This window comes from Rutidosis leptorrhynchoides, chromosome 10, assembly GCF_046630445.1.
Source record: "Rutidosis leptorrhynchoides isolate AG116_Rl617_1_P2 chromosome 10, CSIRO_AGI_Rlap_v1, whole genome shotgun sequence".
Classification (NCBI taxonomy): domain Eukaryota; kingdom Viridiplantae; phylum Streptophyta; class Magnoliopsida; order Asterales; family Asteraceae; genus Rutidosis; species Rutidosis leptorrhynchoides.
This window is the reverse complement of record NC_092342.1, coordinates 78,426,458-78,438,994: the sequence shown is the minus strand read 5'-3', so window position 1 is coordinate 78,438,994 and position 12,537 is coordinate 78,426,458.

Here is a 12,537-nt window from a genome sequence, read left to right as displayed (position 1 = left end):
ATTGTGACGCATCAAAGCAAGGTCTCGGTTGTGTATTAATGCAACGAACGAAGGTGATTGCTTATGCGTCTACACAATTGAAGATTCACGAACAAAATTATATGACGCATGATTTGGAATTAGGCGCGGTTGTTTTTGCATTAAAGACTTGGAGGCACTACTTATATGGGGTCAAAAGTATTATATATACCGACCACAAAAGTCTTCAACACATATTTAATCAGAAACAACTGAATATGAGGCAGCGTAGGTGGATTGAATTATTGAATGATTACGACTTTGAGATTTGTTACCACCCGGGGAAGGCAAATGTGGTAGCCGATGCCTTGAGCAGGAAGGACAGAGAACCCATTCGAGTAAAATCTATGAATATAATGATTCATAATAACCTTACTACTCAAATAAAGGAGGCGCAACAAGGAGTTTTAAAAGAGGGAAATTTAAAGGATGAAATACCCAAAGGATCGGAGAAGCATCTTAATATTCGGGAAGACGGAACCCAGTATAGGACTGAAAGGATTTGGGTACCAAAATTTGGAGATATGAGAGAAATGGTACTTAGAGAAGCTCATAAAACCAGATACTCAATACATCCTGGAACGGGGAAGATGTACAAGGATCTCAAGAAACATTTTTGGTGGCCGGGTATGAAAGCCGATGTTGCTAAATACGTAGGAGAATGTTTGACGTGTTCTAAGGTCAAAGCTGAGCATCAGAAACCATCAGGTCTACTTCAACAACCCGAAATCCCGGAATGGAAATGGGAAAACATTACCATGGATTTCATTACTAAATTGCCAAGGACTGCAAGTGGTTTTGATACTATTTGGGTAATAGTTGATCGTCTCACCAAATCAGCACACTTCCTGCCAAAAAGAGAAGATGACAAGATGGAGAAGTTAGCACGACTGTATTTGAAGGAAGTCGTCTCCAGACATGGAATACCAATCTCTATTATCTCTGATAGGGATGGCAGATTTATTTCAAGATTCTGGCAGACATTACAGCAAGCATTAGGAACTCGTCTAGACATGAGTACTGCCTATCATCCACAAACTGATGGGCAGAGCAAAAGGATGATATAAACGCTTGAAGACATGCTACGAGCATGTGTTATTGATTTCGGAAACAGTTGGGATCGACATCTACCGTTAGCAGAATTTTCCTACAACAACAGCTATCATTCAAGCATTGAGATGGCGCCGTTTGAAGCACTTTATGGTAGAAAGTGCAGGTCTCCGATTTGTTGGAGTGAAGTGGGGGATAGATAGATTACGGGTCCGGAGATAATACAAGAAACTACTGAGAAGATCATCCAAATTCAACAACGGTTGAAAACCGCCCAAAGTCGACAAAAGAGCTACACCGACATTAAAAGAAAAGATATAGAATTTGAAATTGGAGAGATGGTCATGCTTAAGGTTGCACCTTGGAAAGGCGTTGTTCGATTTGGTAAACGAGGTAAATTAAATCCAAGGTATATTGGACCATTCAAGATTATTGATCGTGTCGGACCAGTAGCTTACCGACTTGAGTTACCTCAACAACTCACGGCTGTACATAACACTTTACACGTCTCGAATTTGAAGAAATATTTTGCTAAAGAAGATCTCAAATCCAAATCAACGAAAAACTTCAATTCATCGAAGAACCCATCGAAATAATGGATCGTGAGGTTAAATGACTTAAGCAAAACAAGATACCAATTGTTAAGGTTCGATGGAATGCTCGTAGAGGACCCGAGTTCACCTGGGAGCGTGAAGATCAGATGAAGAAGAAATACCCGCATCTATTTCCAGAAGATTCGTCAACACCTTCAACAGCTTAAAATTTCGGGACGAAATTTATTTAACGGGTAGGTACTGTAGTGACCCGAACTTTTCCATGTTTATATATATTAATTGAGATTGATATTTACATGATTAAATGTTTCCAACATGTTAAGCAATCAAACTTGTTAAGACTTGATTAATTGAAATATGTTTCATATAGACAATTGACCACCCAAGTTGACCGGTGATTCACGAACGTTAAAACTTGTAAAGACTATATGATGACATATATATGGATATATATAGTTAACATGATACTATGATTAGTAAACATATCATTAAGTATATTAACAATGAACTACATATGTAAAAACAAGACTACTAACTTAATGATTTTTAAACGAGACATATATGTAACGATTATCGTTGTAAAGACATTTAATGTATATATATCATATTAAGAGATATTCATACATGATAATATCATGATAATATAATAATTTAAAATCTCATTTGATATTATAAACATTGGGTTAACAACATTTAACAAGATCGTTAACCTAAAGGTTTCAAAACAACACTTACATGTAACGACTAACGATGACTTAACGACTCAGTTAAAATGTATATACATGTAGTGTTTTAATATGTATTTATACACTTTTGAAAGACTTCAATACACTTATCAAAATACTTCTACTTAACAAAAATGCTTACAATTACATCCTCGTTCAGTTTCATCAACAATTCTACTCGTATGCACCCGTATTCGTACTCGTACAATACACAGCTTTTAGATGTATGTACTATTGGTATATACACTCCAATGATCAGCTATTAGCAGCCCATATGAGTCACCTAACACATGTGGGAACCATCATTTGGCAACTATCATGAAATATCTCATAAAATTATAAAAATATGAGTAATCATTCATGACTTATTTACATGAAAACAAAATTACATATCCTTTATATCTAATCCATACACCAACGACCAAAAACACCTACAAACACTTTCATTCTTCAATTTTCTTCATCTAATTGATCTCTCTCAAGTTCTATCTTCAAGTTCTAAGTGTTCTTCATATATTCTACAAGTTCTAGTTACATAAAATCAAGAATACTTTCAAGTTTGCTAGCTCACTTACAATCTTGTAAGGTGATCATCCAACCTCAAGAAATCTTTGTTTCTTACAGTAGGTTATCATTCTAATACAAGGTAATAATCATATTCAAACTTTGGTTCAATTTCTATAACTATAACAATCTTATTTCAAGTGATGATCTTACTTGAACTTGTTTTCGTGTCATGATTCTGCTTCAAGAACTTCGAGCCATCCAAGGATCCGTTGAAGCTAGATCCATTTTTATCTTTTCCATTAGGTTTATCCAAGGAATTTAAGGTAGTAATGATGTTCATAACATCATTCGATTCATACATATAAAGCTATCTTATTCGAAGGTTTAAACTTGTAATCACTAGAACATAGTTTAGTTAATTCTAAACTTGTTCGCAAACAAAAGTTAATCCTTCTAACTTGACTTTTAAAATCAACTAAACACATGTTCTATATCTATATGATATGCTAACTTAATGATTTAAAACCTGGAAACACGAAAAACACCTTAAAACCGGATTTACGCCGTCTTAGTAACACCGCGGGCTGTTTTGGGTTAGTTAATTAAAAACTATGATAAACTTTGATTTAAAAGTTGTTATTCTGAGAAAATGATTTTTATTATGAACATGAAACTATATCCAAAAATTATGGTTAAACTCAAAGTGGAAGTATGTTTTCTAAAATGGTCATCTAGACGTCGTTCTTTCGACTGAAATGACTACCTTTACAAAAACGACTTGTAACTTATTTTTCCGACTATAAACCTATACTTTTTCTGTTTAGAATCATAAAATAGAGTTCAATATGAAACTATAGTAATTTGATTCACTCAAAACGGATTTAAAATGAAGAAGTTATGGGTAAAACAAGATTGGATAATTTTTCTCATTTTAGCTACGTGAAAATTGGTAACAAATCTATTCCAACCATAACTTAATCAACTTGTATTGTATATTATGTAATCTTGAGATACCATAGACACGTATACAATGTTTCGACCTATCATTTCGACACATCTATATATATTTCGGAACAACCATAGACACTCTATATGTGAATGTTGGAGTTAGCTATACAGGGTTGAGGTGATTCCAAAATATATATAGTTTGAGTTGTGATCAATACTGAGATACGTATACACTGGGTCGTGGATTGATTCAAGATAATATTTATCGATTTATTTCTGTACATCTAACTGTGGACAACTAGTTGTAGGTTACTAACGAGGACAGCTGACTTAATAAACTTAAAACATCAAAATGTATTAAAAGTGTTGTAAATATATTTTGAATATACTTTAATACATATGTACATATTTGTTATAGGTTCGTGAATCGACCAGTGGCCAAGTCTTACTTCCCGACGAAGTAAAAATCTGTGAAAGTGAGTTATAGTCCCACTTTTAAAATCTAATATTTTTGGGATGAGAATACATGCAGGTTTTATAAATGATTTACAAAATAGACACAAGCACGTGAAACTACATTCTATGGTTGAATTATCGAAATCAAATATGCCCCTTTTTAGTCTGGTAATCTAAGAATTAGGGAACAGACACCCTAATTGACTCAAACTCTAAAGATAGATCTATCAGGCCCAACAAGCCCCATCCAAAGTACCGGATGCTTTAGTATTTGAAATTTATATCATATCCGAAGGGTGTCCCGGAATGATGGGGATATTCTTATATATGCATCTTGTTAATGTCGGTTACCAGGTGTTCACCATATGAATGATTTTTATCTCTATGTATGGGATGTGTATTGAAATATGAAATCTTGTGGTCTATTGTTATGATTTGATATATATAGGTTAAACATATAACTCACCAACATTTTTGTTGACGTTTAAAGCATGTTTATTCTCAGGTGAATACTAAGAGCTTCCGCTGTTGCATACTAAAATAAGGACAAGATTTGGAGTCCATGTTTGTATGATATTGTGTAAAAACTGCATTCAAGAAACTGATTTCGATGTAACATATTTGTAATGTAAACCATTATGTAATGGTCGTGTGTAAACAGGATATTTTAGATTATCATTATTTGATAATCTACGTAAAGCTTTTTAAACCTTTATTTATGAAATAAAGGTTATGGTTTGTTTTAAAAATGAATGCAGTCTTTGAAAAACGTCTCATATAGAGGTCAAAACCTCGCAACGAAATCAATTAATATGGAATGTTTTTAATCAATAAGAACGGGACATTTCAGTTTGGACTTATAAATTGGTGTTTAAATGTGTAATGGTGTTGTTTGATCACTAATACACATGAGTGTTAGTGAGAGTTTTGTAAATGAGTACAAGTTTGACCAAAATATAAGTTTTGATTACAAAATGAGTCAAATGGGAAATTGTTGACCTAGTTGGGTCATTAATTGCAATTGAGTCATTAAATGAGCAATAATAAATTGTTGGTGTATAGTCCAACTTGTCTTGTGTATTAATTGGGCATTAATTGCATTAGGTAACTTGCTTTGAAGGTTACAAGTTGTGTACGAGATCTCACAAGACGATTAGGTGAGTAGAATATCTATGTATGTATGTATATGATTTATTGGCCCGTATTGATGGTGTTACATAGCTGTTTTGTAACTATAGTGGGACATAGTCGTATTGTCCACATTTGATAATTATGCACATAGCTGTGTGTGTGCATATGGTGGTGAGTAATAGCCATGTTTTACTCCCACGTTGTTGCTCGTATTAATTGTGCACATAGCCGTGTTTGTGCACATGATTGTGAGTAATAGCCGTGTTTAACTCACACATTGATCAAGTGATGCCATAGCCATTTTTGGAACACTTGGGGGTGATGCCATAGCTGTTTTTGGAACACCTCGGGGGTTAGCATACCATAGCCGTGTTTGGGCACTAACGGTTGTTATGAACATCGATGACTTGTTTCGCGAAGTCATTCCCTTACGAAGAATTGGTTAACCATGGGTTATATTTGTTGATGTTAGCGTTTAATTATTATTATGATTATTACGCTATTAATGTTGCTATTTGTACGAATTGATGATACTAGCCTTATTTAGAGATGATATGCAATTGTATGCGTTATATGATATCGTGGATGCGTGTAGGTAAATTGTATATGCATGTATATATTTATTCTACTCACTAAGCTTTAGCTTACCCTCTCGTTGTTTCTATTTTTAGATACGGGCGCGGATCGTGGCAAGGGTAAAGTTGTGGATTAGGCTTTCCTATTTAGCGCACTGTGGATGCTTTTGGTAGTTCGACCTAACGTTTGGGTAGTTTAACCCCAAACCCATGCTCTAGTGATGTTTGGAACTTAAACTAATCGGTCGAAACTTATATTTTTGGGAATTGTAAAATGGGTCATTGAACCCGGATATTGATGTACACTTTAATTTGGATGTATGCGCCTTTTGAATATGAAACAGTCATTTAAAGATGCGATGGTTCGATGTGTTTAACGACTTGTTACATTTAAAAAAAAAATGCACGTTTTTCTTAATATAACAGGTGACAAGTGGTATCAGAGCATGGACTAAGGGATTTAGGTGACTTGAGATAGGCGCATAGACTTAGGCTTTTATGTTGATTATTTTATATGTGGGACTTGTAGGACTACGGGTCGGTACGGGTTATGAATAATGCATTAGTAAATAGGTGGACTAACTATGCTAATGTTATGACATTACTAATCATGCGTTATTGTTTTGAACATCGAGGCAAGATGGTTGTGATACGTTTGAGCATGACACGGCATGCGAGCGTAATAGTGAGTCGCTACCACTATTACGGTTGCAAGTCAAGGCAATCAAGGACGTGCAAAAAGGATTGAGCTAGGTGTGGTGTGCGTGCGGTGATATGTATATGTATATATATATATCCTTATTGTTTTGATGTGATGTCTAATCTGTTTCGATCTTCAGAATGAAGACGAGAAATGGAACAGACACAAATAACGGTGGTCCTTCACATGTGGAAGAAGATGAAATGACTACCAAAATAGAGGCTGCTCTAGAAAACTCTATTTCGGTTTTCTCTTGAAAAGTTAAGCAAATACTCGAAGAGTCAGTTTCGGAACATATTGTTGATTTAATTCGAGAACAAATGGCCGATGCCGTGAAGGAAGAAGTTGAAAGGAGGTTTCCTAGACCTCAAAATGGGGGTGAGATGGCGTTTAGCTATAAGAACTTTTTGGCAACTAAGCCTCCTCACTTTCACGGGGATCCCGACCCCATGAAAAGTGCGGCTTGGATCTCCGATGTTGAAGGTTGTTTTCGCACTAGCGAGTGCCTACCCGAGAAGAAGACAAGGCTTGCTACTAGTTTGTTGAGGGGCCATGCTAAAGATTGGCTTGATGGTAATATTGATATGGTGGGTGATACGGCTTTCGTAGGGTTATCTTGGGTGGAGTTCAAGAAGGTGTTCTTCCTTGAGTATCGTATGCAAGCGGATCTTTCCAAATTGCACAACGAGCTAAGAAACATGTGTCATGGGTCTTTGGACCTAAACACTCTTAAAACTAACTTTCTCACCAAAGCGCGTTTTTGCCCCGAGTATGTGGGGAATGATCAATTGTTAATGGAAGATTTTCATGCAACCCTTAAAGATGATTTGAAGGGTAAAATTAGTATTAGTCATGTTGAAACTTTTGAGAAGCTTTTGGCGGTGGCGAAAGGGTTTGAAGTGCAACCTCCGAGCCCGGTTAGTTATGTACCGTGTAAAAGAAAATTTGGAGCATCTAGTTACTCCAACAAGAAAAGTAAGGGTCTGTCCGAAAGCGTCGGAAGTGTGAGGAAAGGTGGTTCGAGTACTTTTACACCTACTTGTTATAGTTGAGGGAAGCAGGGTCATTACTCCCGCAATTGTTCGAATAGGTCGGTCACGTGCTTTAATTGTCAAAAAACGGGGCACCGAAAGTCGGAATGTCCCGAATTGTCAAGTGACCAAGTGAAGAAGCTAGAAAAGGCAGCGGGTATGGCTAGGGGAAGAAACTACTTGATGACCAACGATGAATCTAAGCAATCCAATGACGTTGTCTCAGGTACTTTCATGGTTAATTCTAATCCGGCAAGGATGCTATTTGATAGCGGTGCCAATTTATCGTTTGTGACCCCACGATTTGTGTCTAAGCTTAATATACCACTAGCTAAGTTAAGTCATCCGGTAGAAGTCGAAATAGCGGATGGTAAGACGGTGCTAGGGGTTGATGTGTGTAAAAATTGTGATATTGTATTTGGTGCAGAAATCTTTAAGATCGATCTCATCCCGATGACTTTGGGTGAATTTTATATCGTTGTGGATATGGGTTGGCTCGATCATTATAGAGCCGATATTTCATGCCATGAAAAGTCCATTCATGTAAAGACCCAAAGTGGGGGAGAGTTAATTATTCATGGTAAGAAACGGAGAAGACTTGTGCCATTATGCACTTATGCACGGGCACGTCGTTTCCTTGTTATTGGTGGCATGACTTTTCTTGCCCACGTGGTTGATACTCGAGAAGAGCCACCACCCATTCGTGAAATTACGGAGGTTAGTGAATTTGAACACATTTTTCCAGACGAGTTACCGGGGGTACCGGCGAAAAGACAAGTTGAATTTTGCATTGAGTTGGTCCCGGGGGCTACTCCCATTACTAAAACTCCTTATCGTTTAGCACCAACGGAAATGCAAGAGTTGTTAAATCAAACCCAAGAATTGGTTGAAAAGAGTTTTATTTGATCGAGTGCTTTGCCATGGGGTGCTCCGATTTTATTCGTTAAGAAGAAGGATGGTAGTATGCGGATGTGCATCGACTATAGGGAGTTAAACAAAGTGACGATCAAGAATCGTTATCCATTGCCTCAGATTGACGATTTGTTTGACCAACTCCAAGGTGCAACGTATTTTTCGAAAATTGACTTACGGTCCGGCTATCACCAAATGCGGGTCCGTGAGGAAGATATTGAGAAGACGACTTTTCGAACTCGTTACGGACATTTTGAATTCGTAGTTATGCCTTTTGGTCTTACGAATGCACCGGCGGCATTCATGGATCTTATGAACCGAGTGTGCCAACCTATGTTGGACAAGTCGGTAATTGTGTTCATTGACGACATTCTTGTCTACTCTAAAAGTATGAAGGAACATGAACACCAATTGCGTGAAGTGTTGAAGACGTTACGGAAAGAGAAGTTGAATGCTAAATTCTCAAAATGTGTTTTGGCTAAGAGAAGTGCAATTCCTTGGCCATATTGTAAACAAGGAAGGGATTCAAGTGGATCCGGGGAAGATAGAGACGGTAAAGAGTTGGGAACAACCGACTACGCCTACGGAAATCCAAAGCTTTCTCGGATTGGCCGGTTATTATCGTCGGTTTATCCAAGACTTTTCTAAACTTTCCTCTCCATTGACGAAGTTGACAAGGAAGAATATGAAATTCAATTGGGAGAACGAGCAAGAAATTGCTTTTCAATTGTTAAAGGAGAAATTGTGCCAAGCTCCAGTCTTAGTGTTGCCAGGAGGTGTAGAAGATATGACGGTGTATTGTGATGCCTCACTAAATGGGATCGGGTGTGTTCTAATGCAATGGGGTAAAGTTATTGCTTACGCCTCTAGACAATTAAAAGAACATGAAAAGAATTACCCGACGCATGATCTCGAGTTGGCGGTGGTGGTCCATGCTTTGAAAATTTGGCGCCATTACTTGTATGGTGTCAAGTGTACGATTTATTCGGATCACAAGAGGTTGAAGCATCTGTTTGATCAACGAGATTTGAATTATCGCCAACGTAGATGGATGGATGTGGTGAAGGATTATGATTGTGAGATACTTTACCATCCTCCGGGTAAGGCGAATGTGGTTGCGGACGCATTGAGTCGAAAGAGTCAACATCCGGCGATACGAGTAGGATCGTTACGCATGATGATTACCAACGATTTTCTTGTAAAACTCGGTGAGATTCAAATTGAAGCTTTTGTTAATAACAAACATGAAGAACGAATCATGGGACAAACGGAGTCTATTCAATTAGGCCCTCACAGGTTGTTGTCCTTTCAAAATCGGGTGTGGGTACCAAGGATGGGAGATTTTTGAAGGGTACTTCTTGATGAAACGCACAAGTCCAAGTATTCCATTCATCCGGGTGCGACAAAGTTGTACCTTGATTTGAGGAAAGAATATCGGTGCCCGGGCATGAAACGTGATGTGGTTAAGTATGTTGAACAATGCGTCACGTGTTTGCAAGTCAAAGCCAAACACCAAAAGCCGTATGGTAAGTTGCAACCGCTAGAAATCCCGATGTGGAAGTGGGAGCATATTACCATGGATTTTATTACAAAGTTGCCAAGGACGGCGAGGACCCAATATGATACTATTTGGGTGATCGTTGATAGGTTGACGAAAAGTGCCCTGTTTCTTCCTATTAAAGAAGCGATTTCGTCGGAGGCACTTGCGAAAATGTTTATTAAAGAAGTGATATCGAGACATGGCATTCCCGCGTCTATCATTTCGGATCGGGATACACGTTTTACTTCTCGATCTTGAAAAAAGTTTCATGAAGACATGGGTACGAGGTTGAATATGAGTACGGCATATCATCCTCAAACGGATGGACAAACCGAGCGTACCAATCAAACGTTGGAAGATATGTTGAGAGCATGCATAATAGATTTTGGTGGAAGTTGGGACGAACATTTACCATTGGTGGAATTCTCGTACAATAATAGTTTTCACACTAGTATTGGAATGCCACCATATGAGATGTTATATGGTAGAAGGTGTCGAACCCCGATTTGTTGGGGTGAAGTGGGACAAAGGGAAGTCGGGAGCACTGACTTGGTATTAGAGACAAATGGAAAAATTGAAATGATTCGAGCTCGTTTGAAAGCGGCGCAAGATAGACAAAAGTCTTATGTGGACAAGCGTAGATGACCGATCGAGTTTGAAGAAGGCGACATGGTAATGCTTAAGGTTTCACCATGGAAGGGTATCATACGGTTCCGAAAACGAGGGAAACTTGCTCCCCGGTTTATTGGACCATTTAAAATTTTAGCTCGAGTTGGTGAAGTTGCGTATCTGTTGGAATTACCCGAAGAACTTGCGGGGATCCATAATACCTTTCATGTTTCCCATCTCCGTAAGTGTCTTGCGGATGATTCATCATGGGTGCCGCTAGAAGAAATTGAGCTAAACAACAAATTAGAGTATGCTGAAGAGCCGATTGCTATACTCGATGAAAAAGTGAAAAGGTTGCGAAACAAAGAAGTTAAAACTTATAAAGTGCAATGGCGACATCAAAAAGGTTCCGAGTTTACATGGGAACCTGAAGAGTTTGTATTGGTGTATCTCCCGGCTTGTCATGCGGCTTGGATCGCGAGGACGCTCTCCGATTCAAGTGGGGGAGAGTTGTAACATCCCATTTTCACACATGTTCTAAGGTACGTCATTGATCTTAGGAACATTACTTTTGGCCGTTTATACACGATTATATAATATGAAGTTTTAATTTATATGTACACAATGTAAATAAATATATATACATAATAAATATATATACATATTTATACTCGAGAATGTATACATGTATAAGTGTATGCACGGGTTAGGATAGTACTAGGTCGAATTGACCTTGTAGTGAAGTCTAGGTGATTATATGAAGCGTGGATTTAGTATACGAATCGGGTAATCTATAGTTGGAATATTTTTGGCGAAAAATAGTCAGATGCCGCCCACGGTCGCGCCGCGGGGCCTTGGGCTACGCCGCGAGAATACAAAGGAAATCAGATTCAGATGGCTCAAATAAAAGCTCAAAAATCGTGTATAATGCCGCGCCGCGAGAAAGGGGGTCGCGCCGCGACATTCCTGCAGTTCTGATACGAATTTTAGTTTTAAAAAGGGTAGCTCAAGGGTATTTTTGTCTTTTCACGTATGGATCTGAGATGTGACTCTAAATCCTAGCCACATATCACATTTTCTCCATTTCTTTTCCCTTTTCTTTCTCACTTTCCTCCCAAAACATAAAACCCACTTTAATTCAAAGTGAGATTCGAAGGAGAAGATTTGTGATTCGATCTTTGGAGCAAGAATGAAATTTGTTCTTCTCGTTCTTAGCTACGTGTGGATAGTAGTGGTAAGTCTTAACTCCATGTTTTGAGTTTAATTCAAATTATGGCTAGGGTTTTGTCATTTAAGACATGTAAGACCCGTTTGAGGGTTAAATGGGCGAAATTGGGTTAAGTTGATGTAAGAAAACCTCAAGTTGCAGTAATCTAGGGTTTAGACTTATAAATTGGGGTTTAAATGTGTAATGGTGTTGTTTGATCACTAATACACATGAGTGTTAGTGAGAGTTTTGTAAATGAGTACAAGTTTGACCAAACTATAAGTTTTGATGACAAAATGAGTCAAATGGGAAATTGTTGACCTAGTTGGGTCATTTATTGCAATTGAGTCATTAAATGCGCAATAATAAATTGTTGGTGTATAGTCCAACTTGTCTTGTGTATTAATTGGGCATTAATTGCATTAGGTAACTTGCTTTGAAGGTTACAAGTTGTGTTGGAGATCTCACAAGACGATTAGGTGAGTAGAATATCTATGTATGTATATATATGATTTATTAGCCCGTATTGATGGTGTCACATAGCCGTTTTGTGACTATAGTGGGATATAGCCGT